The sequence below is a fragment of the Salmo trutta genome, chromosome 40 (assembly GCF_901001165.1).
Source record: "Salmo trutta chromosome 40, fSalTru1.1, whole genome shotgun sequence".
Taxonomy (NCBI): Eukaryota; Metazoa; Chordata; class Actinopteri; order Salmoniformes; family Salmonidae; genus Salmo; species Salmo trutta.
In genome coordinates this window covers 1621296-1647471 of record NC_042996.1, presented here as the reverse complement: position 1 = coordinate 1647471, position 26176 = coordinate 1621296, and the positions used below count along the sequence as shown (strand labels likewise).

The window sequence follows — 26176 nt, the reverse complement described above, 5'->3', positions numbered from 1 at the left end:
CAAAGATTTTACTGAGTTACAGTTCATTTTAGAAATCATTAGGTCCTAATCTATGAATTTCACATGACTGGGAATACAGATATGAATCTGTTGGTCACAGATGCCATAAAAAAAGTGGGCCTCACAATGGCCTCAGGATGTCATCATGGTATTTCTTTACATTGAAATTGCCATTGATAAAATGTACTTGTGTTCGCTGTCTGTAGCTTATGCCTGCGCATACTATAACCCTACCTGCACTCGTTTCACTGCAAACCGCTCGCCCACATAATGCCATACAGATGGACTGCATTAGGCCAGATTGACATACTGACAAATTCTCTAAAAAGACTTTGGAGGCGGCTTATGGTAGAGAAATTAACATAAAATGTCAGTCAGCTTGCCAAGTGCACGCTACCTCAAAACATGAGATATCTGTGACATTGTGTTGTGTGACAAAACTGACCTTTTATTCTCCCCAGCACCTGTGTAATGATGATGTTGTTTAATCAACAAGGCCAACTCAATCTACAAGTATGTGGCCGGTAACTGAGTGCAAGCTGCAGGTAAGTGGAGAGCATTACTCAATATTTATCCGGAGGACACATGCTTCTTAGTTTTCCTGATACCATCAGGGTGTTCTTGGAAAAATTATTCATGTTTCACAAGTTTAACATTGTTATTGCAAGTCATTTTTTAGTACTCACACATAAGTGCTACTTGTTTATTGTCTGTGTGTCTGTCTGTCTTTGTGGTCTTCAGGCCTTCTGAAACAGTTGGATGCTGGAGGTGGACCAGTTTGTTGTGGGGGCTAACATGGACGATACTCCATTCTGTCTGACAAGTAGTGCCACAGTTGGTTACAAGGGTCCAGGCTCACCCCTTCCATGGACAGGATTGCCAGGAGCTGTGAAGTACTACAGCTGTGGACCGTTTGGGTGCTGGGCAGTCAACAAGAATGATGATATCTACTTAATGAGTGTAAGATCTGGGAAAGAGTGTGAGAGCTGGAGTGAGTAGTAGAGGATGGAGAGTCTCAGTTATTTTAAAACTGTTTCATATTATAACTGTTGAAATTGTCCTAAAACCCTGATTGAATCTGTTTTTCCAGTGAATCAAGACTGCCAAAACAAGGGGTGGAGTCACATTGAAGGCAAGCTTTCCATGATTGAGGTGGCAACTGATGGTAGTGTCTTTGGGGTCAGCTCTGCGGGTAGTGTTTATACCAGGTAAGGTTGCTACTGAACTATGTGTATAGTTCCACCCTTTTTTCCCTCAAGTTGTAGTAATAACTTATACTTATTATTCTTTATGTATAAATCTTATCCTTACTGTACATGCTTTGTGAAGCTCTTTATAGAAACACTTAAATAGATACATTAATCAATTCCGGAAAGTGAAATCAGATCTAAACATATAATAGACTTATAAAGAAATGTGTAGACAGTGTAAGGTAAAATATGTAAATGTTGGATGTCCTTTAAAGCTACAGTTTGTAGTACACAGACATCCACCACTTGTTTTGGTAAACAGCTGAGGTATGTAGCGAGACAAATGTAACCACTCTCAAATTCATACATAGAGCTATGAATGCAAAGACAGACCCCACATGTTTTTTTGGGGAACATGTTATCAAAGCTATACATTGTAAACAATGTTATTATAAACAACAACAAACAATTGAGTAAAAGCTTACATTTTGGCTTCTGATGCAGTTGTATTAATCTCAATAAGCATTTATAAGTATATTGTTCAACAATCAATGGCTATTACAATTAATAAAGTCCAAAATTGGATGTACTTAAAAAATGCATAAGCTTTAAAACATGTGACCTCATCCCTTTCTTCATCACAGAGATGGCATCACCACCAGTAAACCAGAGGGCACTGGATGGAGCAATATCCAATTGGCATGCGCATGGGCCATGTGACCTATGACCTGAGCCGTCTTTGGGTCGTCTCCAGGTCTGGCGGGCACCATGGTGTGCACACGTTAGCCTCTCCTCTGCATCTGATGGCTGTTCGGGAATTGTCTAAAGTTCACTTGCTAACCCATTGATCTCTCTTTCTGGAACAGCCTTCTGCTTGTGAATGCTCACATTAGTTCATAAGAATCCTTCATTCTAAAACCTACTACTCTAACTATACTTTTCAGTACTTTATCTCTGTCAATAGTATTCACTGATCTTAATGATCTTGCTCACAAGCCACATGGGTTTGCTGTGCTTCAGCGGTCATTCATAAGAGATGGAGGGAATCCTTTTCAATGCTTATTATCTCATTATATAATCATTTCCCGCAAAAATAAATCATTCAGTTTGAAGCTATTGTAATTTCCGTTTTTCTTTTTTTTCTAATATTGAACAGGGGGGTTTAGTTTGCTCTGCCAGTGGCGGTTTTTAGCATGTACAGTCGTGGCCAAAGTTTGAGAATGACACCAATATTAATTTTCACAAAGTCTGTCACGTCCTGACCATAGTAAGTTGTTATTTTCTATGGTAGAGTAGGTCAGGGCGTGACAGGGGGTGTTTGTCTATGGTTTTGTTTTTCTATGTTCAGTTTCTAGTTTGTATTTCTATGTTGGTTTGTTTGGTATGATCTCCAATTAGAGGCAGCGGTTGTCTTTGTCTCTAATTGGAGGTCATATTTAAGTTGATGTTTGTCCCACCTGTTTTTGTGGGTGATTAATATTTGTGAGTAGTGTTGTTTCTCCTCTGCGTCACGGTTTGTTGTTTTGTAATTTTCAGTTATTTGATGCATTGCATCATTTCACGGATTAAATAAATATGTGGAACGAAACACACGCTGCACTTTGGTCCGCTACTTTCGACAGCCGTGACAAAGTCTGCTGCTCAGTTTGTATGATGGCAATTTGCATATACTCCAGAATGTTATGAAGAGTGATTAGATGAATTGCAATGAATTGCAAAGTCCCTCTTTGCCATGCAAATGAACTGAATGCCCCACATTTCACTGCATTTTCAGCCCTGCCACAAAAGGACCAGCTGACATCATGTCAGTGGATTCTCTCATTAACACAGGGGTGAGTGTTGACGAGGACAAGGCCAGAGATCTCTCTGTCATGCTGATTGAGTTCGAATAACAGACTGGAAGCTTCAAAAGGAGGGTGGGTGCTTGGAATCATTGTTCTTTTCTCTGTAAATCATGGTTACCTGCAAGGAAACACATGCTGGCATCATTGCTTTGCACAAAAAGGGCTTCACAGGTGTCGTGTCTTTGGCTATGCCGGATTAAGTGATATGACATGCTAACTTATAAAATGATTTCTCTGTAATTAATATTACCTGATTAAGCTAATCATGTAAATGTAATTAACTAGAAAGTCGGGGCACCACGGAAGAACGTTTATAGAGCCGTTATCTTCCGAATAACCTCTTAAAATACTTAGTAATATTTTACATCGATAGCAGTCAATATTAACCCTTATCTTATGTTCAGTCTCATAATGAAAGTTGTAAATTCTTGGTTATCTTCACGAACCCTGGCTAACAAGTTGAATCAGCAATACAAAATTGGGTTTAATTATTTATTTACTAAATACCTAACTAATCACACAGAATTACAAATACACAGAACACCAATGATGTCATACAGAAAACGTCCCGGTGGACGGAACCTGGTTACACAAAGGAAAGGGGGTTGGGCTTGAATGAAGGAGCGGGAAGATTTAGGAACAAAGAAACAGCAGCTATGCTATCGTAAATACATTATCTTATGCATTCTAAATTACCGCCCATTTGGAAAAGGAAAATGCAATAAATATTTACTCTGAGCTGCGCTTCGGTAGATTGGTCGTAGATGCTGGCCGGGTTGGCCAACAGATCTTCCTGTAGTGGAAGAATGTCATGGTGGTAAATTGGATACATGGTGGTATCTTCGTCTGTTTGTTAGACTGAATCCGTCGTCCGTCCTTTCCTAGCCCCCGTCGACAGCGGCTAGGAAGTATCACTTCTGTAGTGAATAAGCTCAAAGTTCATACCATTCGCCATCAAAGCTCACGCCGAGGTTGGCTTAGTTCTGTCCTTGATATGGTTTAGTTGACATGTGTGTCCTTCTAACGTAGAGGCTGCAGACCTCCCGCACTGGAACTCCTGAATGTCTTTTCGTCAAAGGCTTATATAGTGGAGAGGGGGGAAGGAGGTGTTTCATCGTTTATAACCCCTGTCTCTTCACAGGGTTGGGCCACTGATCGAGCAGGGCACTTTCCTTATGAAAACCCAATTCTCTCATTTGGAAGCTAAAATTACATTTAATCTCCTAACAAACAATTTCAATATCAAACATTTCAATTGCATAACAATTCCATGTGACTCTGATAACTAGAGGGTGTATACTTTCTCAGGTACAGTTATGTCGTCCTGTCATCAATCATAATGTCCCAGATAAAATGAACTGACCTCCATACTCATTACGTTATCAAGCATTTTTTCCAACTGGTTTTATTACCAAAATATGGTTCCTTTTCCCCATTTGTTTGATGTTCCCAGACTCTCTATATCTAACACAGGCTATTCAAGTCCTTCAGTAGGGTCAGAGAGAGAGGAGGAAGGGAGAAAGGTATTTATGGGGGGGTCATAAACCTTACCCACAGGCCAACATCATGACACAGGCAAGGATATTGCTGCCAGTAAGATTGCACCTAAATCAACCATTTATCGGATCATCAAGACTTCAAGGAGAGCGGTTCAATTGTTGTGAAGAAGGCTTCAGGGCGCCCAAGAAAGTCCAGCAAGCGCCAGGACCATCTCTTACAGTTGATTAAGCTGCGGGATCTGGGCACCACCAGTACAGAGCTTGCTCAGGAATGGCAGCAGGCAGGTGTGAGTGCATCTGCACGCACAGTGAGGTGAAGACTTTTGGAGGATGGCCTGGTGTCAAGAAGGGCAGCAAAGAAACCACTTCTCTCCAGGAAAAACATCAGGGATAGACTAACATTCTGCAAAAGGTTCAGGGATTGGACTGCTGAGGACTGGGGTAAAGTCATTTTCTCTGATGAATCCCCTTTCCGATTGTTTGGGGCATCCGGAAAAAGCTTGTCTGGAGAAGACAAGGTGAGCGCTACCATCAGTCCTGTGTCATGCCAACAGTAAAGCATACTGAGACATTCATGTTTGGGGTGTCTTCTCAGCCAAGGGAGTGGGCTCACTCACAATTTTGCCTAAGAACACAGCCATGAATAAAAAAAATGGTACCAACCACATCCTCCGAGAGCAACTTCTCCCAACCATCCAGGAACAGTTTGGTGACGAACAATGACTTTTCCAGCATGATGGAGCACCTTGCCATAAGGCAAAAGTGGTAACTAAGTGGCTCGGGGAACAAAACATCGATATTTTGGGACCATTGTCAGGAAACTCCCCAGACCTTAATCCCATTGAGAACTTGTGGTCAATCCTCAAGAGGCGGGTGGACAAATAAAAACCCACAAATTCTGACAAACTCCAAGCATTGATTATGCAAGAATGGGCTGCCATCAGTCAGGATGTGGCCCAGAAGTTAATTGACAGCATGCCAGGGTGGATTGCAGAGGTCTTGAAAAATAAGGGTCAACACTGCAAATATTGACTCTTTGCATCAACTTCATGTAATTGTCAATAAAAGCCTTTGACACTTATGAAATGATTTTTTTTATACTTCAGTGTTCCATAGTAAGATCTGACAAAAATATCTAAAGACACTGAGGCAGCACACTTTGTGAAAATGTATATTTTTTTGTCATTCTCAAAATGTTTGGCCACGACTGTACATGTTGGTGGGCAAACTGAACAAATTGTTTTAGATACATTCCAGCAAAACCACCACACAACACAATATTAAACCAGTGGTGTAAAAAGTACTCAATTGTCATACTTGAGTAAAAGTAAAGATACCTTAATAGAAAATGACTCAAGTAAAAGTGAAAGTCACCAAGTAAAATACTACTTGATTAAAAGTCTAAGTATTAAAGGTAAAGTCTAAGTATTAAAAGTAAATGGAATTACTAAAAATGTACATAAGTATCAAAGTACAAAGTACAAGTAAAGATTCCTTATTTTAAGCAAACCAGACGGCACAATAAAAAATTGACGGATCGTTAGGGTCACACTTTAACACTGAGACAACATTTACAACGATGCATTTGTGTTTAGTGAGTCCACCAGTTCAGAGGCAGTAGGGATGACCAGGGATGTTCTCTGATAAGGGTGTGAATCGGACATTTGCTTTTGGGTGTCAGGGAAAATGTATGGAGTAAAAGCACATTATTTTCTTTAGGAATGTAGTGAAGTAAAAGTACAAGTTGGCAAAAATATAAATAGTGAAGTAAAGTACAGATACCCCCAAAAATACTTAAGTAGTAATTTAAAGTATTTTTACTTAAGTACTTTACACCACTGCATTCAACAATCCATTAATTGCAGTATAAGGGTGACAGACGCTGCCCACAAACTAGGGCCTACATACAGCTATCCCGACAGCAGAGCTTTCCTTTCAGCACCGTGGAGTGAATCCTTACCACCAATACACTTGGCTATCAGCGGAGCCTGGCAACCTGGTTCTCAGAGTAATTCGTATTATTCTGTACGTAAATCCGAGACCACTATTTAGTATGATATGTTACATTTCGTATGGGATGTATTCATTTGTGGATGTCCATTACCATTTTCACACAATATGTTATTAATTATAATTTGTATTATATGTTACGAACTTGCAAAGCGTACAATATGTTACATATTCTGGTAAGGTGGCTAACGTTAGCTAGCTGGCTAATGTAGCTAGGCTAGGTTAGGGATTAAGTTTAGGAGTTAGGTTAAAGGGTTAAGGTTAGGGGAACGGTTAGCTAAAAGGTTTAAGGTTAGGGGAAGGGTTAGCTAACATGTTAAGTAGTTGTAAAGTACCTAATAAATAGTAAGTAGTTGAAGTTGCTAATTAGCTAAATTGCTAAAGCTAGCTGTGATGAGATTCAAACACGTTATACGCCCACCCATCCACCCAGACTTAAGTAATCATATGTCATACCAAACCTAAAATATCATACTAATTTGAGTGTCCCAGACTTACGTTTATGAGACCAGGCTGAGCCTCGTCTGGCAGCAATACAGTTCATTCGGCCTAATTTACTGCATTTTTAAATCTTGGCTGATATGGCTGATTTGCTTAAATAAATATGGTTTCCATGGATTCTTTGTGGATTTGTGTAACTTGATAAGAATCACTATCTGCTTCAATAATAGTGAATGCCGACATGAGTTTAGACTTTGAACCATACACGAACATTATTACATTTATGTTCAGTAAATTAAGGTTTGTTCTTATCATTAGCAAACGAGCTACGACGAGGTAGGTCTATTCCTTCAGTACTTTCAAAATGGACACCGACAGAAATTCAGATGTTAGTTCAGATAAATTCAGCAATGTGTTGAGGCCTTAATACCTTTACTCTTCTTTTAATCACCACACACACAGAGAGAGAGAGAGAGACGGTTAGCCTACCATTTGAAGTATTTTATTAGGCCTTTGTGGTCTAAAAAGGAAGGAAAATACAATCACGAGGATGCACTTTTATAGGCAATATATTGACTCTCAGACAGCGCATTGAGCAAACAAACAACCCTTGCTAAATCAACTGGAATTACATGGGTCTATAAACAAACTCTTTGTTGAAAATAAATATTTGAATGGAAAGAGACTGTCACTGGCAAACATGGTTACAGACCCAACAACATTGTATAGTGTCCCCTCCTCATGGAGGAAAAACACCTGAGCTAATTATAATACACAAAGTAAGCAAAACAATTAAATGCATAAGTCAAAAATTACTTAAAATTATGAACAAGATACTAATGAGAAAGACCTATATAAGCAATATAACAATTGAGATGTACAAAATACGGCATAAGGGAACAATGAGCGGATAAGAGGGAAGCCATCATTTTGATTAAGACATTAATGAGCAAGTTTAAATGCCTATTTGTTTCAGCACTTTTGAAATGGACAGTAACAGAATGGGCCGTTCTTACAGTATTCTCCCTATACACCAAGTCAGAACCGTAGGATAAATAACAGGGGCATATAAGCAGACAATAAAAGCTCCTACAATATTCAATGATGACAGTTCTCTAAAACTGGCTATTGGCTACAGGTGCACCACCCGTCAGAACATTCAGCTACGTTTTGAGGGGGAGAGGGACCAAATTGTTATTGTGAGACACATGGGCTACCGGCTTACTACACAACATACATTTAGTGTTACTTTCTCAGCTACAGTTTACATATCTCCCTGGCATACTACATAATTTATGCAGCCGTTTACAATAAATATTTTTGGACTCACCATTGTTGTGCTGTGCTCACTTGAACAGGAAGGTGGCATGGCAGTCCCTCTTGTGGGCAAACTTTGTCATCATGAAACTTTGTCATCAAAGTCTGGCATTCTCTGGATGAAGTCATGCTGGATTGATGCATGGCCAATGATTTCAACCTTTTCTGGCCCATAGTGTTGCGTGTGAATGTTTATCCTTTTAAGCTTGATAATGAGACCCTTTCAGACAGATGTTTCAAGCCTTAAACCCAGACTTGGACCACACACCCTCTCCACCGAATAGCAGGCAAAATAGTGATTGCTTTGCGGCACTTGCAGTTAGCCACTGATTCCTTCCAAACCACTCATTGTTGAATTTGTGATTTCCGACTTGTCGTGTAATGTTTATGTCCAGCGGCCGATGAGCACAGAGATGTTTTATTTATAATTTATCTTCATATGACAAGGATTGTAAAGTATTTCCCAGTAGATTGTCAATGTGATTCATGATGATGAATGCTTGTCTAGCTAGCTAGCATGCTTGCTAAGATTTGGAAGGTATGATGTTGACATGATCAGTCCAATCAAAGCTACGGTATAACGTGTTTTGACGTCATTTTATCTGAACCAAAGATAGACATCTATGAGTGGTTCAGATTTTGGTTTGGACCGGACTAAAAACCAATGTCCGTGGACATGGAAATCAAGACCAGTCCAGACAGGACAAAATAAAAGGCGTCCAAAAGGTGTCGGCATCGATCCGTGCTTATTGGGGTGTAGCCTACAGTGTCGCCTGAAACTGCATTTTATGAATGGCCATCTATATGGTAGGCCTACCATTGTGAAACACCCAAAAAAGAATGTCAGGTCCAACAGGACCAAAAAAAGACGTCCAGGGGACAATGGCGTCGGCCTGTGCTTACTGGGGTGTAGCGTACCATGTGGGCCATCAAATGAATTTGATAAATATTGTGTTTGGCCCACCATTTGTAAAACAGGCTGTTGTGTCATACATTATATCTCCTGCCTGTAGGCTACAGAAAAGGTTACATACTATTCTACCATATGCTATATCCACGTACGGGATCAAGCACATGCACCAACATTTTTTATGGGTTTAATCATAGAATTACATATACAGTCCCTAAGGATCTCTGTGGGCCTAGTCATAAAGATTTTTTAACTTTTCAAATATGTTACCTTCTATTGTGGCATAAACACAACCAATCAAGATGTTTTCATCTGATTGTCAAACTATAATTTCAAAGGGCTCCTTCATAGGCCACCCACACATATTTATCCACTTGCAAGATATTTCCAGCTTCCAAATAGTGTTGAGTGGAAAGAGACATCTGTTACACAAAACACCAAAAAGTTAATGTCAAACTTGGCTATTGTCAGTAGTGTAGATTGTATGCGTCCACTGCTGTTCCCGCGCATTTCGGTGCCGGCCACTCATCTCTGCCTTGTTAAAATATCAGTGTTCTCGTTGAACCACATCGCATTTGAGTGTAGGCTATACCATTGTTTTTCAAGTCCATTCGCTCATTTGTCATGCCTCTGACATGCAGTAATCAGAAAAAGGTGTGTAATAGCCTACAGTTTTTTGTGAATGGCTCATGTTTCACCTTGGCTCTATCTCCTACATGATCTATGTTTGTGGAGCGTCACAGCGAAGCTTTTAGCCAACAGAGGTGCCGCTGGGAATGAACAAGCAAAATATTTTGCACCCCTGCCTTATCACAGGGCGGCATCAGCGCTCATCTAAAAAGCCCATATGCCGCTGGTTGAGAGAAATTGTAATGGTTTTTGTGCAGAATTACGTGAGGTTTTATGGGTTGTTGTTGAAGGTGGGTCTTGGTCAGTTTAGCTCAGAAAATGCCGCCCTCGTCCATGTGCTTCCATAGACGGCCGCATAAGAGTTCTGTATTACTATCCAAGTCTGTACCCAAACATTTTGAGCTTCTACTTCTAAAAATGCCTCTTTCCAGAAACAAGTCTCTCACTGTTGCCGCTTGCTATAGACCACCCTCTGCCCCCAGCTGTGCCCTCAACACCATATGTGAATTGATTGCCCCCCATCTATCTTCTGAGCTCGTGCTACTAGGTGACCTAAACTGGGACATGCTTAACACCCCGGCCATCCTACAATCTAAGCTTGATGCCCTCAATCTCACAAAAATGATCAACGTACCTACCAGGTACAACGCCAAATCCGTAAACACGGGCACCCTCATAGATATCATTCTAACTAACTCGCCCTCCAAATACACCTCTGCTGTTTTCTATCTCAGCGATCACTGCCTCATTGCCTGCATCCGTAATGGGTCTGCAACCAAACGACCACCCCTCATCACTGTCAAACGCTCCCTAAAACACTTCTGCGAGCAGGCCTTTCCAATCGGCCTGGCCGGGGTATCCTGGAATGACATTGACCTCATCCCGTCAGTAGAGGATGCCTGGTTATTCTTTAAAAGTGCCTTCCTCACCATCTTAAATAAGCATTCCCCATTCAAAAAATGTAGAACTAGGAATAGATATAGTCCTTGGTTCACTCCAGACCTGTCTGCCCTTGACCAGCACAAAAGCATCCTGTGGCGTTCTGCATTAGCATCGAATAGCCCCCGTGAAATGCATCTTTAAGGGAAGTTAGGAACAAATATACACAGGCAGTTAGGAATGCTAGACTAGCTTTTCAAACAGAAATTTGCATCCTGTAGTACAAACTCAAAAATGTTCTGTGACACTGTAAAGTCCATTGAGAATAGAGCACCTCCTCCCAGCTGCTCACTGCTCTGAGGCTAGGAAACACTGTTACCACAGATAAATCAACAATAATTGAGAATTTCATCAAGCATTTCTCTACGGCTGGCCATGCTTTCCACCTGGCTACCGCTACCCCGGTCAACTGCCCGGTACCCCTCCACAGCAACCCACCAAAGCCCCCACCATTTCTCCTTCACCCCAAATCCAGATAGCTGATTTTCTGAAAGAGCTGCAAAATCTGGACCCCTACAAATCTGCCAGGCTTGTCACGTCCTGACCAGTAAAGGGGTTATTTGTTCTTGTAGTTTGGTCAGGACGTGGCAGGGGCAGTATTTGTTTTATGTGGTTCAGGGTGTGTTTGTATATGTGTTCATGTAGAGGGGTATTTGGTTTATAAGGTTTGGGGTGGTTGTTTATGTAGAGGGGTATTTGATTTATTAGTCCAGGGTTTGGTTATTGTTCTATGTTAGTTAGTTCTATGTTCAGTCTAGTCATTTGTATTTCTATGTTTAGTTAATTGGTGTTGGGGCCTTCAGTTGGAGGCAGCTGTCTATCGTTGCCTCTGAATGAAGGTCATATAAATTAGGTATGTGTTTTGACATGGGATTTTGTGGGAGATTGTTGCTGTGTATAGCTTTGTGCCTTACCGGCCTGTTCTTTGTCGTCGTGTATTTTTTTGTACATGTGTTTGTTTTGGGTTTTCCTTCTTTATCCTTAATAAAGAAGTGAGGTATACATTTTCCCGCTGCGTTTTGGTCTAAACCCTACGACACCCGTGACAAGGCTAGACAATCTGGGACCCTCTCTTTCTAAAATTATCTGCCGAAATTGTTGCAACCCCTATTACTAGCCTGGTTCAACCTCTCTTTCGTATCGTCTGAGATTCCCAAAGATTGGAAAGCTGCCACGGTCATCCCCCTCTTCAAAGTGGTGACACTCTAGACCCAAACTGCTACAGACCTATATCTATCCTACCCTGTCTTTCTAAGGTCTTCGAAAGCCAAGTTAACAAACAGATTCTGACCATTTCGAATCCCACTGTACCTTCTCCGCTATGTAATCTGGTTTCGAGAGCTGGTCATGGGAGCACCTCAGCCATGCTCAAGGTCCTAACGACATCATAACCGCCATCGATAAGAGACATTACTGTGCAGCCGTATTCATCGCCTGGCCAAGGCTTTCGACCCTGTCATCATCACATTCTTATTGGCAGACTCGACAGCTTAGTTTCTCAAATGATTTGTCCTCGCTGGTTTAAACAAACAACTTTTCTGATAGAGTTCAGTGTGTCAAATTGGAGGGCCTGTTGTCTGGACCTCTGGCAATCTCTATGGGGGTGCCACAGGGTGCAATTCTCGGGCCGACTCTCTTCTCTGTATACATCAATGATTTCGCTCTTGCTGCTGGTGATGCTCTGATCCACCTCTACGCAGACGACACTATTCTGTATACTTCTGGCCCCTCTTTGGACACCTGTGTTAACTAACCTCCAGACGAGCTTCAATGACAGCAACTCTCCTTCTGTGGCCTCCAACTGCTCTTAAATGCAAGTAAAACTAAATGCATGCTATTCATCGATCCACTGCCCGCACCTACCCGCCCGTCCAGCATCACTACTCTGGACGGCTCTGACTTAGAATACGTGGACAACTACAAAGACCTGGGTGTCTGGTGAGACTGTAAACTCTCCTTCCAGACTCACATTAAGCAGCTCCAATCCAAATGAAATCTAGAACCGGCTTCCTATATCACACAAAGCATCCTTCACTCATCTGCCAACTTACCCTCGTAAAATTGACCATCCTACCGATCCTCGACTTCGGCGATGTCATCTATAAAATAGCCTCCAACACTCTACTCAACAAATTGGATGCAGTCTATCACAGTGCCATCCATTTTGTCACCAAAAGCCCCATACACGACCCACCACTGCGACCTGTACGCTCTCGTTGGTTGGCCCTCGCTTCATACTCGTCGGCAACCCACTGGCTACAGGTAATCTAGTCTCTGCTAGGTAAAGCCCCGCCCTATCTCAGCTCACTGGTCACCATAGCAGCAACCCACGTCGTAGCACGCACTCCATCAGGTATATCTCACTGGTCACCCCCCAAAGCCAATTCCTCCTTTGGGTCGCCTTTCCTTCCAGTTCTCTGCTGCCAGTGACTGGAACGAACTGCAAAAATCACTGAGCTGGAGACTCATATCTCCCTCACTAGCTTTAAGCACCAGCTGTCAGAGCAGCTCACAGATCACTGCACCTGTACATAGCCCAATCTGTAAAGAGCCCATCTACAGTGGGGCAAAAAGTATTTAGTCAGCCACCAATTGTGCAAGTTCTCCCACTTAAAAAGATGAGAGAGGCCTGTAATTTTCATCATAGGTACAACGTCAACTATGACAGACAAAATGAGAAAAAATATCCAGAAAACCACCATTGTAGGATTTTTATGAATTTATTTGCAAATTATGGTGGAAAATAAGTATTTGGTCACCTACAAGCAAGCAAGATTTCTGGCTCTCACAGACCTGTAAGACCAAAGAGCTGTCAAAGGACACCAAAAACAAATTGTAGACCTGCACCAGGCTGGGAAGACTGAATCTGCAATATTTAAGCAGCTTGGTTTGAAAAATCAACTGTGGGAGCAATTATTAGTAATGGAAGACATACAAGGACCACTGATAATCTCCCTCGATCTGGGGCTCCACGCAGATCTCACCCGGTGGGGGTCAAAATGATCACAAGAACGGTGAGCAAAAATCCCAGACCACACGGGGGGACCTAGGGAATGACCTGCAGAGAGCTGGGACCAAAGTAACAAAGCATACCATCAGTAACACACTACGCCGCCAGGGACTCAAACCCTGCAGTGCCAGACCTGTCCCCCTGCTTAAACCATTACATGTCCAGGCCCGTCTGAAGTTTGCTAGTGAGCATTTGGATGATTCAGAGAGGATTGGGAGAATGTCATATGTCAGATGAAACCAAAATAGAACTTTTTGTACAAACTCAACTCGTCGTGTTTGGAGGACAAAGAATGCTGAGTTGCATCCAAAGAACACCATACCTACTGTGAAGCATGGGGGTGGAAACATCATGCTTTGGGGCTGTTTTTCTGCAAAGTGACCAGGACGACTGATCCATGTAAAGGAAAGAATGAATGGGGCCATGTATCGTGAGATTTTGAGTGAAAACCTCCTTCCATCAGCAAGGGCATTGAAGATGAAACGTGGCTGGGTCTTTCAGCATGACAATGATCCCAAACCACACCCGCCCGGGCAACGAAGGAGGGGCTTCATAAGAAGCATTTCAAGGTCCTGGAGTGGCCTAGCCAGTCTCCAGATCTCAACCCCATAGAAAATCTTTGGAGGAGTTGAAAGTCCGTGTGCCCAGCGACAGCCCCAAAACATCACTGCTCTAGAGGAGATCTGCATGGAGGAATGGGCCAAAATACCAGCAACATGTGTGAAAACCTTGTGAAGACTTACAGAAAAACGTTTTGACCTGTGTCATTGCCAACAAAGGATATATAACAAAGTATTGAGATAAACTTTTGCTATTGACCAAATACTTATTTTCCACCATAATTGCAAATAAATTCATTAAAAATCCTACAATTATTTTTTTTCTCATTTTGTCTGTCATAGTTGAAGTGTACCTATGATTACAGGCCTCTCTCATCTTTTTAAGTGGGAGAACCTGCACAATTGGTGGCTGACTAAATACTTTTTGCCCCACTGTATCAACCTCATCCCCTTACTGTATTTATTATATTATCTTGCTCCTTTGTACCCCAGTATCTCTACTTGCACATTCATCTTCTGCACATCTGCCATTCCAGTGTTTAATTGCTATATTGTAATTACTTCGCCACCATGGCCTATTTATTGCCTTATCTCCCTTATCTTACCTCATTTGAACTCACTGTATATAGACTTTTTGTTTTCTTATTTTCTACTGTATTATTGACTGTATGTTTTGTTTATTCCATGTGTAACTCTGTGTTGTTGTATGTGTCGAATTGCTATGCTTTATCTTTAACAGGTCGCAGTTGCTGTTGAGAACTTGTTCTCAACTAGCCTACCTGGTTAAATATAGGTGAAATTAAAAATTAAAAAATAATCCTTCCTAATGAGCGGGGCCGGCCCTGCTTAGAGGGTAGGTACAGGGTACGACTGCAGTAAAATAAAGCTATACACAATTAAGACAAGCACACAACTCAGAATGGAGTCTATTTCATAAAAATAAAGCAGTAATCATTTGTAGCTCAAACCCTTCAGACTTTATAGACGTTTTGTGAGAAGAACCGTTTTCAGGATCTGCCCTGGTCTCACAAGCACTGCTCTAGCTCAGCCCCCATTAGTCACACAGGCTAATGGTTGGTCTCAATGGATGCAGAATAAATAGACTCATGCAATGCAGCTCAAACACTAAATTTTCAAAGGGGTTGGAAGCACTAAATCACGGAAATGATATTGTGGGATTTAAGGCATTTTGAACACTTGAACCCCACCTCCTTCTTCAACACAGAGTCAGCATCACAGCCAGTAAACCAGAGGGCACTGGATGGAGCAATGTCTAAATGTGCAGGGATTGACGGTAAGGATTGTCCTATTGCCTCCTGGGAAAGTGAACTGACCAGTCACGCAAGTTAAGCCTGCTCTGAGGTAGCCCCACTGCTCTGAGGTAGCATCATTGAGCCGGTGATATAAAAAGTGAATTCAAGCCAACTGAAACTAACTCCAGTAGTCCTAACCTAAAACTAATCTTTCTGGTTCCTCTACATTTAAGTGTAGTGAAAGACAGACAATGTATGGCAGTCAGGCTATTTGAGCCTGTTCTGAGATTTCTTTGACATAACAACCAAAATACATACGTCCACCCCTATGTGTAGTTAAAGGCACTTCTGAGTGTAAACAGCTCATTTACATTTTCAGGCAAGTGATCCAATCTTCAGTAAACAAAAAAATACTCCTGACTTGCCCAATGGGCAGGTGCCTTTCAGACTTTAATGTAAATCCCTGATGTGCATGAAGCACGTGACCTACGACCTGTGTCGTCTTTGGGTCGTCTCCCCGTCTGGCTTCACCATGCAGTGCACACATTGAGAATAATTAGTAGTGGGCAAAAACATCCATCATTCTGTATGAGCAAGGCATTTGAGAATGCAATCCTTGTCATAGCTCATCATCTCTCATATTACATCATGATCATAGCCCAATCTACTATTCGTGTGCAATTACTAGGCACTCAGTCAAGGTTCAAATGTTCATAGTTCAATGCTAGATGAGCAATCAGCATCTCATAACTACGCAGCATAATAGGCATCCCATAACTAGTCATCAATCAATGCTCAAATAGTTAGGTCGTTGACACAACATAAACACCTTACCTAAATGTACACTTTAAAACATTTCACTTGGAAAAAGTCCAGTGAGCTTCGATATGGCTGTACTTAAAATTGGGTAATTGTTCAGCTGACATGGAATACTCCATCAACCCAATGATTTCTGCTCAGTGTAAAACAATTTTCAAGTTAAATATTGAAGTTTGCCTTTGCAACACAGATAGCTGAGTTGATCAAACAAGGGAGTATAATTTGCTGAGACTGACAACTTTAGAATACTCTGTTGGCTGAAAATGCATGTCTCATTAACATATTTCGCAGTGTGCTACCACTGAAATACCAGCCAAGTCTTGTCAATGTTGATATACCCTGTATGGTTGTGATGTCAAGCCCTGACCTTAGAGAGATGTTTATTTTCCTCTAGTTTGGTTAGGTCAGGGTGTGATGTGGGGTGGGCAATCTAGTTTGTCTATTTCTTTGTGTTGAGCTGAGTATGGTTCCTAATCAGAGGCAGCTGGCTATTTTTGTCTCTGATTAGGAATCATACTTAGGCAGCCCTTTTTTTTTCCACCTTCAGTTGTGGGATCTTGTTTTTGTGTAGCTGCCTTTGAGCAGCCCCAGAACGTCACGTTTTCGGTTTGCGCCTGTTTGTTGTTTTGGTGAGTTTCATTTTCATTAAAAAGGTGTGGAATTCCATGCACACTGCGCCTTGGTTTATTTATGATCTGGAGTTCGAAGATAGAGATCGTGACATGTGATTCATTGTGGTTAAATAAAAAGCAACAGATTTGGTTTCCTTCCCTGTTTCGGCAGCCTCCCTGAATCTCCATCCGACACTAAAATGTAGATGACTGTCTTTAGCAAATTGTTAAACAAATGATTCACTAGGTTTGTCAGTTGTGTTTGATCTGATCAAATGCCACTTGTCAAAACAACAGGGTTCTTGGCGCATATGCAGTTGATAATGTGTAAAAAAAATACAAGTAATTTGAGTACATTAGCTTTTCAATGGATCACAAACTGTTTGTGCATATTGATTGTTGATTTTTAAATTTTTTGTACTATAAATGGAACTAACAGAAATCGTGAAAACGGGTTTGCCCTGTCTACACTAGTGAGATTGTTGTATCTGGTCTGTGGTTACTCAGGCCAGGTTTCATAGAAGCCACAGTCTTGTCGTGCGTGGAGAAATAGTTATAACATTGTTTCGTGAATTAAGGTATCAATGTTCTTAAACCGAACTTCAATTAAACTACTCAGTCTGCCCCCAGAGTGTGTAAGATTCTCTTTGAATGAAGCAGACGGATAGCCAGCCTACAAGGGTCAAAACATTTATTTATGAGACCTCTGAAAATCCTTACAATGTACAAAGCCTTTTATATTAACACACACACACACCAGTAGAGAACTCCACCCCACTTTAGGAGGCTGTATTTTTTTCCACAGTACACATACATTCCTTATCAACCTTGGTACCTGTCTTCTAATCTCCTGCCCACTAGCCGTTCCCAGGCCGTTGTTACTCCCCCTAACTTAGGGAGGCCTCTTCTCCTGTTTCTTTCCCAAGGTCGTCTTATCAACTCTGCCCTGCTCATTTAAGTGTCTTATTCACACACATCATTGGAATATAGTTTTTAACCCATTATTATAGCCTTATTTTGAATTAATATCAAATCAAATGTATTTATATAGCCCTTCTTACATCAGCTGATATCTCAAAGTGCTGTACAGAAACCCAGCCTAAAACCCCAAACAGCAAGCAATGCAGGTGTAGAAGCACGGTGGCTAGGAAAAACTCCCTAGAAATGCCAAAACCTAGGAAGAAACCTAGAGAGGAACCAGGCTATGAGGGGTGGCCAGTCCTCTTCTGGCTGTGCCGGGTGGAGATTATAACAGCACATGGCCTAGATGTTCAAATGTTCATAAATGACCAGCATTGTCAAATAATAATAATCATAGTAGTTGTCGGAGGTGCAACAAGTCTGTAACACAAGAGTAAGTGTCAGCTGGCTTTTTCAAAGCCGATCTTTGAGAGTATCTCTACCGCTCCTGCTGTCTCTAGAGAGTTGAAAACAGCAGGTCTGGGACAGGTAGCACGTCCGGTGAACAGGTCAGGGTTCCAGCAGGTCTGGGACAACAGGTCTGGGACAGGTAGCACGTCCGGTGAACAGGTCAGGGTTCCATAGTTGCAGGCAGAACAGTTGGAACTGGAGCAGCAGCACGGCCAGGTGAACTGGGGACAGCAAGGAGTCATCAAGCCAGGTAGTCCTGAGGTATGGTCCTAGGGCTCAGGTCCTCCGAGAGAGAGAAAGAGAGAAAGAGAATTAGAGGGAGCATATTTAAATTCACACAGGACACCCGAAAGACAAGAGAAATGATCCAGATGTGACAGACTGACCCTAGCCCCCCGACACATAAACTACTGCAGAATAAATACTGGAGGCTGAGACAGGAGGGGGTCAGGAGACACTGTGGCCCCATCCGATGAAACCCCCGGACAGGGCCAAACAGGTAGGATATAACCTCACCCACTTTGCCAAAATACAGCCTCCACACCACTGGAGGGATATCTCCAACCACCAACATACCATCCCGGGACAAGGCTGAGTATAGCCCACAAAGATCTCCGCCACGGCACAGCCCAAGGGGGGGGCGCCAACCCAGACAGGAAGACCACGTCAGTGACTCAACCCACTCAAGTGACGCACCCCTCCCAGGGACGGCATGGAAGAACACCAGTAAGCCAGTGACTCAGCCCCCGTAATAGGGGTAGAGGCAGAGAATCCCAGTGGAAAGAGGGGAAACCGGCCAGGCAGAGACAGCAAGGGCGGTTCGTTGCTCCAACCTTTCCGTTCACCTTCACACCCCTGGGCCAGACTACACTTAATCATAGGACCTACTGAAGAGATGTGTCTTCAGCAAAGACTTAAAGGTTGATACTGAGTCTGCGTCTCTCACATGGGTAGGCAGACTATTCCATAAAAATGGAGCTCTATAGGAGAAAGCCCTGCCTCCAGCTGTTTGCTTAGAAACTCTAGGAACGATTAGGAGGCCCGCGTCTTGTGACCGTAGCGTACGTGTAGGTATGTACGGCAGGACCAAATCGGAAAGATAGGTAGGAGCAAGCCCATGTAATGCTTTGTAGGTTAGCAGTAAAACCTTGAAATCAGCCCTTGCCTTAACAGTAAGCCAGTGTAGGGAGGCTAGCACTGGAGTAATATGATCAAATTCTTTTGTTCTAGTCAGGATTCTAGCAGCCGTATTTCGCACTAACTGAAGTTTATTTAGTGCTTTATCCGGGTAGCCGGAAAGTAGAGCATTGCAGTAGTCCAACCTAGAAGTAACAAAGGCATGGATGAATTTTTCTGTGTCATTTTTGGACAAAAAGTTTCTGATTTTTGCAATGTTACGTAGATGGAAAAAAGCTGTCCTTGAAACAGTCTTGATATGTTCTTCAAAAGAGAGATCAGGGTCCAGAGTAACGCCGAGGTCCTTCACAGTTTTAATTGAGACGACTGTACAACCATCCTTATTAATTGTCAGATTCAACAGAAGATCTCTTTGTTTCTTGGGACCTAGAACAAGCATCTCTGTTTTGTCCGAGTTTAAGAGTAGAAAGTTTGCAGCCATCCACTTCCTTATGTCTGAGACACAGGCTTCTAGCAAGGTTAATTTTGGGGCTTCACCATGTTTGATTTAAATGTACAGCTGTGTGTCATCCGCATAGCAGTGAAATTTAACATTATGTTTTCGAATGACATCCCCAAGAGGTAAAATATATAGTGAAAACAATAGTGGTCCTAAAACGGAACCTTGAGGAACACTGAAATTTACAGTTGATTTGTCAGAGGACAAACCATTCACAGAGACAAACTAATATCTTTCCGACAGATAAGACCTAAACCAGGCCAGAACTTGTCCATGTAGACCAATTTGGGTTTCCAATCTCTCCAAAAGAATGTGGTGATTGATGGTATCAAAAGCAGCACTAAGATCTAGGAGCACGAGGACAGACGCAGAACCTCGGTCTGACGTCATTAAAAGGTAATTTACCACCTTCACAAGTGCAGTCTCAGTGCTATGATGGGGTCTAAAACCAGACTGAAGCGTTTCGTGTACATTGTTTGTCTTCAGGAAGGCAGTGAGTTGTTGCGCAACAGCTTTTTCTAAAATGTTTGAGAGGAATGGAAGATTCGATATAGGCCGATAGTTTTTTATAATTTCTGGGTCAAGATTTGGCTTTTTCAAGAGAGGCTTTATTACTGCCACTTTTAGTGAGTTTGGTACACATCCGGTGGATAGAGAGCCATTTATTATGTTCAACATAGGAGGGCCAAGCACAGAAAGCAACTCTTTCAGCAGTTTAGTTGGAGTAGGGTCCAGTATGCAGCTTGAAGGTTTAGAGGCCATGATTATTTTCATCTTTGTGTCAAGAGATATAGTACTAAAACACTTTAGTGTCTCCCTTGATCCTAGGTCCTGGCAGGGTTGTGCAGACTCAGGACAACGGAGCTTTGGAGGAATACGCAGATTTAAAGGTTATAGGGTTTCTGAGGGAAATCATTTAGTCAAACCTTTAATCATATAATTTCCATTACAATCCACCCGATTGACTAAATATTTCACATACACTATAACACATCTATTTTTATTGGATTCAGAAATGTCACACAAAATCTAACTAATTTGGTAATGTTACACAAAATCTAAATAATTCAGAAATGTCACCCAAAATCAAGCTAATTCAGAACATCATAGAAAACAAATGCATATACTGTCACAAAATCAAAGTAATTCAGAATATCAAGGAAAACAAATGCATATGCTGTCAACACATCGATGACTGTTCTAAGCCTATCTCCAATCATAACACTTCGGATTAGGATTTTCGTCATGATCTTCATTTAAAGAAACAGTCTTACTAAGCTTTAAAGATAGTCTCATCTAACATGGGCTCCTCATAATTGAATGAATCCTCCACCAGGCTCGGCGGTAAGTTTTTGTCATCCCACTGGTCTGAACTTGGAATCGGTCCGTATCTCACCATCTGCTCCGTTATCGATCTCTCCAGAACCCTGGAAATGAGACCTCTCGCACACGGGACCAAACAACAACCACACAATACGAACACACTCATACAGGTGAAAGCAGCCCACACCACAGTGATTTTTTAGACCGGCCAGGGCCTTGGTCACTGATCCATCTGGAGCTGTGTTATCGGGGATGAAAGTACAGCACTCAGGCCCAAATATCACACACACACCACCCTTCTCAGCCAGAAGCATATCTAAAGCTATTCTATTCTGTAATACCATCAAAGTAGGCGCAGCTGTCTGTTCTGCTAACCCTTGAATCGCATCTCTGGTATAGTTGATGAAACGCTGCTGGTTATAATAGATGTAATTTATTCAGTCCACATTCTTATTGATATTTGACCACCAAAAAATACTTGATTCCAATCCAGCCCACATCTGATTCCTAGCTTTGAACTCATCAGGAACCCCCCTTGGAACCCCAATGCTATCAATGTAAATTCTATCGTCGAAGGACCCTGACGGAGCACTCCTTCTCTCTCTTCTACCTGGCACTAGGTCTTTGTGTCTGATAAGGGTGAAGGGCATGCCGAACTGTACCAATGCACAAGTACCGGTCCAATTCGTAGGCAGGCTAGGCCACAGCTTCATACCCCCACACAACCACCAGACATCCATTCTAGGGCTCTTATCTCACTAAAATCCTCAGGACTCAACCACCCAGTCAGATCCCTCATAGTCTCCGTCGTCGTTACGTTCTCTGTCCTATTGCATGTTCTTACTTCCCCTACATCCCGTCTGTGAGTGTTGTACCGGGCAAGACAATAATATTCTCCTCCCGCGACTGTGAAAGGTGGAAGTCTGGACCTGATGGGTACATGGGGATACAAATAATGCAGATCAGTACAACTGTCGTTGTCTGGCTTCTCTGCCTTCATAAACAGCTTTACCATACACGCCACACCCCTGGGTGAATTACTTCCATCGAGTGGAAAGGGAATGGTTGTCAACTGAGGTTTGGCTGTTGCGCAGGCATAGCATTCTTCCTTGACCACTGACCTAGCTGTATACTGAATCCATTCCAGCCATAGATTAGAATCCCCAAACCCGGTTTCTACCTCAATCCCTTCCTTGAGATCTTTTGTCTGAGTTATCCTTACTGGTCCTTGACTCTGGACAGCACCATGGGGGACATCAATGTCCTCAGGGGTAGTGCTTGTATTCTGGCTAGTCCTGGAACCATCTCCTACCTCGAGCCTTGCTACTCTGAATGGTACCACAGTGTCAACCGAAGTCTGGTCAAATCCAACATACCATAACCCTAAATCCTCTTTCTTCACACTTAATGGCTATTCGTACCTTTATCCAATTCTTCCCTCGTTCCGGATTACAGTCCAAAACCCTGACATTTACGATGCTCCATCTGTTTCTATATTGGGTGTGTGGATTGACATAGCCCTCTCTTTCTGTGTGAGCTATGACCTGATTCCATGAGTTACACGGGGATTTACATAGGTATCTTCCCCATGAAGTCAGAGTCCTAGACTGCCAGGAGGTTAGGGACCCAATTTGGTCTACATAGAACTCTATTGAGACATCCTTCCCTAACTCTACCCTCACTTCCTTTTTATCCAGATCGAGTGACCTTTTATACTTAGGTAATACAAAATCCTCATCTTCTACACAATGGGTTAAGTTACCACCTTCTGACTTCTCGAGTGGTGCATGACGTATTAGGAATATGGCTCCCACAATCAGACAGCCCAGACCAACCAGCACCCCTGTAAAGCCCCCCCTTTTCCCGGAGAACATATCACTGGCTAGAGGCCAACCCACACTTTCACTTCTATGAACGCACACAGTGAGGATCAGGCGGGTTAGGGAATCTTCGTTAGAGAGGTAACCCCCGAACCTTATTGGTATTCGGTTCTTCTCCTAACTCTGTGATTGTTCGACAGTGTCAGTGTGTCTTACCCTCTTACAGTGTGTGATATGCACCCAGGTAGCTCATTCCGCAATTCTCACCGCGAAGGCTGTCACCAGAAGTACTTGGTATGGCCCCTCCCACCGTGGCTGCTTCCAGTCCTTTTTCTTTAGGGATTGGACCCAGACCCAGTCTCCCGGCCAAATCTTGTGTGTAACCTCCTTTTGTAGTTCTCCTGTTGGGCATAAAATCTTTGACATACGGGTGTGGTTACTAAACAACTTTCTCATGTGTTCTGTTGTAGTATTTTCTGCTTCTACATCCCCTTGTTCCGGTCCTCCTAGTTCTGGCATTCTATAAGGCCTTCCAAACACCTTCTCAAATGGAGATAATCCATCTCTATCAGGGGTAATCCTTATGGTCATTAACACTATGGGTAAGCATTGTACCCACTGTTTACCTGTGCTTATGTGAGCGTTTCTTAACTGTGACTTATTCACACACAGTTTTGGAATATCGTTTTTAACCCATTATTATAGCCTTATTTCGAATACATTTCAACAGGTTATAGGGTTTCTGAGTGAAATCATTTAGTCAAACCTTTAATCATATCATTTCCATTACAAACATTCCATTCCATTTCAACATGATACTGATCTGAGAGATTGACAAAACAGCGTTGTGTTTCCCTTTAAGTTGCAGCAGTAGCAGTTAGGTAGCAGGGCAGTAGCAGTTAGGTAGCAGGGCAGTAGCAGTTAGGTAGCGGGACAGTATCAGTTAGGTAGCAGGGCAGTAGCAGTTAGGTAGCGGGGCTGAAGCAGTTAGGTAGCGGGGCTGCAGTAGCAGTTATGTAGCGGGGTCTTTCACTTATCCATAAATTGTCTGTATTTACCCTAACCATTAGAGAACCAGAAAAGCCTGTCTCGGTCCAGCCTCCCATCAACTCTTTGATATACAGGTGGAACAGGAAGCCATCATTGCTGTTAAAGCTATGAGCAGGGCGATTAAAGCGCAAAGCCCTGCAATGGGACGATTGAAGTCTGGTGTAAAATCTCAATTTATACTGTAGATCTACAGAGACATCATGAGAGCCACTGCAGCCGTCCTATTGGTCCTCTGTCTCCTGACCATCAATCACGGTAAGTTACCATCATCTGAAACATGCTTGATCAACTTGGAATTGATCAAGATTTTATTGGTGCAATCTACTCATATGTCTTTGTCTCTATAGCATGGGACTGTCAGGAGCTAGTGGACATCAAGAATCTGATGCAGATTGATGTAGGACTGGGCAAGTGGTTGCAACGGACACAAGTAAAATTTCCTACTACCCGGTAGGTGATAAATGGGTGTGCCTGTCTGGTTCCCTGAATCATATCACTGTAGTACCAGCATGGATCTGGGGTATCAACAAGGCAGACTCAATTCACAAGTGTGTGGCCGGTAACCGGGTGCAAGCTGCATGCAGGTAAGTGGAGAGCACTGCTCAATATTTATCCAGAGGACACCTGCTTCTTAGCTTTCCTGATACCATCAGGGTGTTGAAAAAATGATGAATGTTTTACAATTTTAACATGTAAGTCATTTGGCAGAATTCACAGATACGTGCTCCCGTTTGCTTGTCTGTCCGTCTGTCTTTGTTGTCTTCAGGCCTTCTGAAGCAGGTGGATGCTGGAGGTGTTCAGTTTGTTGTTGGACGATACTCCATACTGTCGGACACGCACAAGGGACCAGACACCCCTTCCAAGGACAAGAGTGCCAGGAAGTACTACAGTTGTGGACCCTTTGGGTGCTGGGCAGTCAACAAGAATGATGATATCTACTTAATGAGTGTAAGATCTGGGAAAGAGTGTGAGAGCTGGAGTAGAGTAGTAGAGGATGGAGAGTCTCAGTTATTTTAAAACTGTTTCATATTATAACTGTTGAAATTGTCCTAAAACCCTGATTGAATCTGTTTGTTTCCAGCTGAATCAAGACTGCCTAAACAACGGGTGGAGTCCCATTGACGACAAGCTTTATATGATTGTGGTGGCAACTGATGGTAGGGGGGTCAACTTTTTGGCTGATGTTTATACCAGTAAGGTTGTGTTAGGTTCTGAACAAACAGAGTAAAAACTCACGAAAAGCTCAAACTAAGTTCATTCACCCACTGGGTTAAACAACTGCAAAATACAAAAACATGATTGCACATACACATATATTTTTGTCCTCCCACTAGCCGGAATCAACTCCTTGCACATCTAGACAGCCAATACATCTCTGTTGCTTATCAAGAACTTGTTTGGTTCCACTCACTGGTGTAGTCATGGCCCCGCCTGACGCTAAACCTTTGGTCTGTTCCTTCTCACTCCATCTGACCTGTGACCTGGGCCGAATTCCTCTCTCCTCCTTAATCCACACCTGTCCTCCCTTATCTGTGACTGAAACCAGAAATTTGCCCTGTGCCTCCCCCCTTAGGATACATGAGATTCAACAATAACATGTTTGACAGAATGTAAACTTTCTTCATTCCCATGTCTCAGTCAACAATTTTCCATACACCTACAGTACCAGTCAAAAGTTAGGACACAACTACTCATTCAAGGGTTTTTCTTTAGTTTTACTATTTTCTACATTGTAGAATAATAGTGAAGACATCAAAACTGTGAAGTAACATATGGTATCGTGTAGTTACCAAAAAGTGTTAAACAAATCAAAATATATTTTAGATTCTTCAAAGTAGTATCACATAGTGATCCAAGATGGCGTAGCAGTGCAGACGTGTTTGTCCTGTGTAAATTGTCTTTTTTCGTCGTCTTTTGTATATATTTCAATCTCTTTTTCCATT

At 42.4% G+C, this 26176-nt stretch overlaps 2 pseudogenes; both read left to right on the top strand.

Moving 5' to 3' along the window:
• The first annotated feature begins 487 nt into the window (after positions 1–487).
• LOC115180108 (fish-egg lectin-like) lies at positions 488–16243 on the top strand (annotated as a pseudogene).
• Positions 16244–24339: 8096 nt separating this feature from the next.
• LOC115180107 (fish-egg lectin-like) lies at positions 24340–25593 on the top strand (annotated as a pseudogene).
• Positions 25594–26176: the final 583 nt, after the last annotated feature.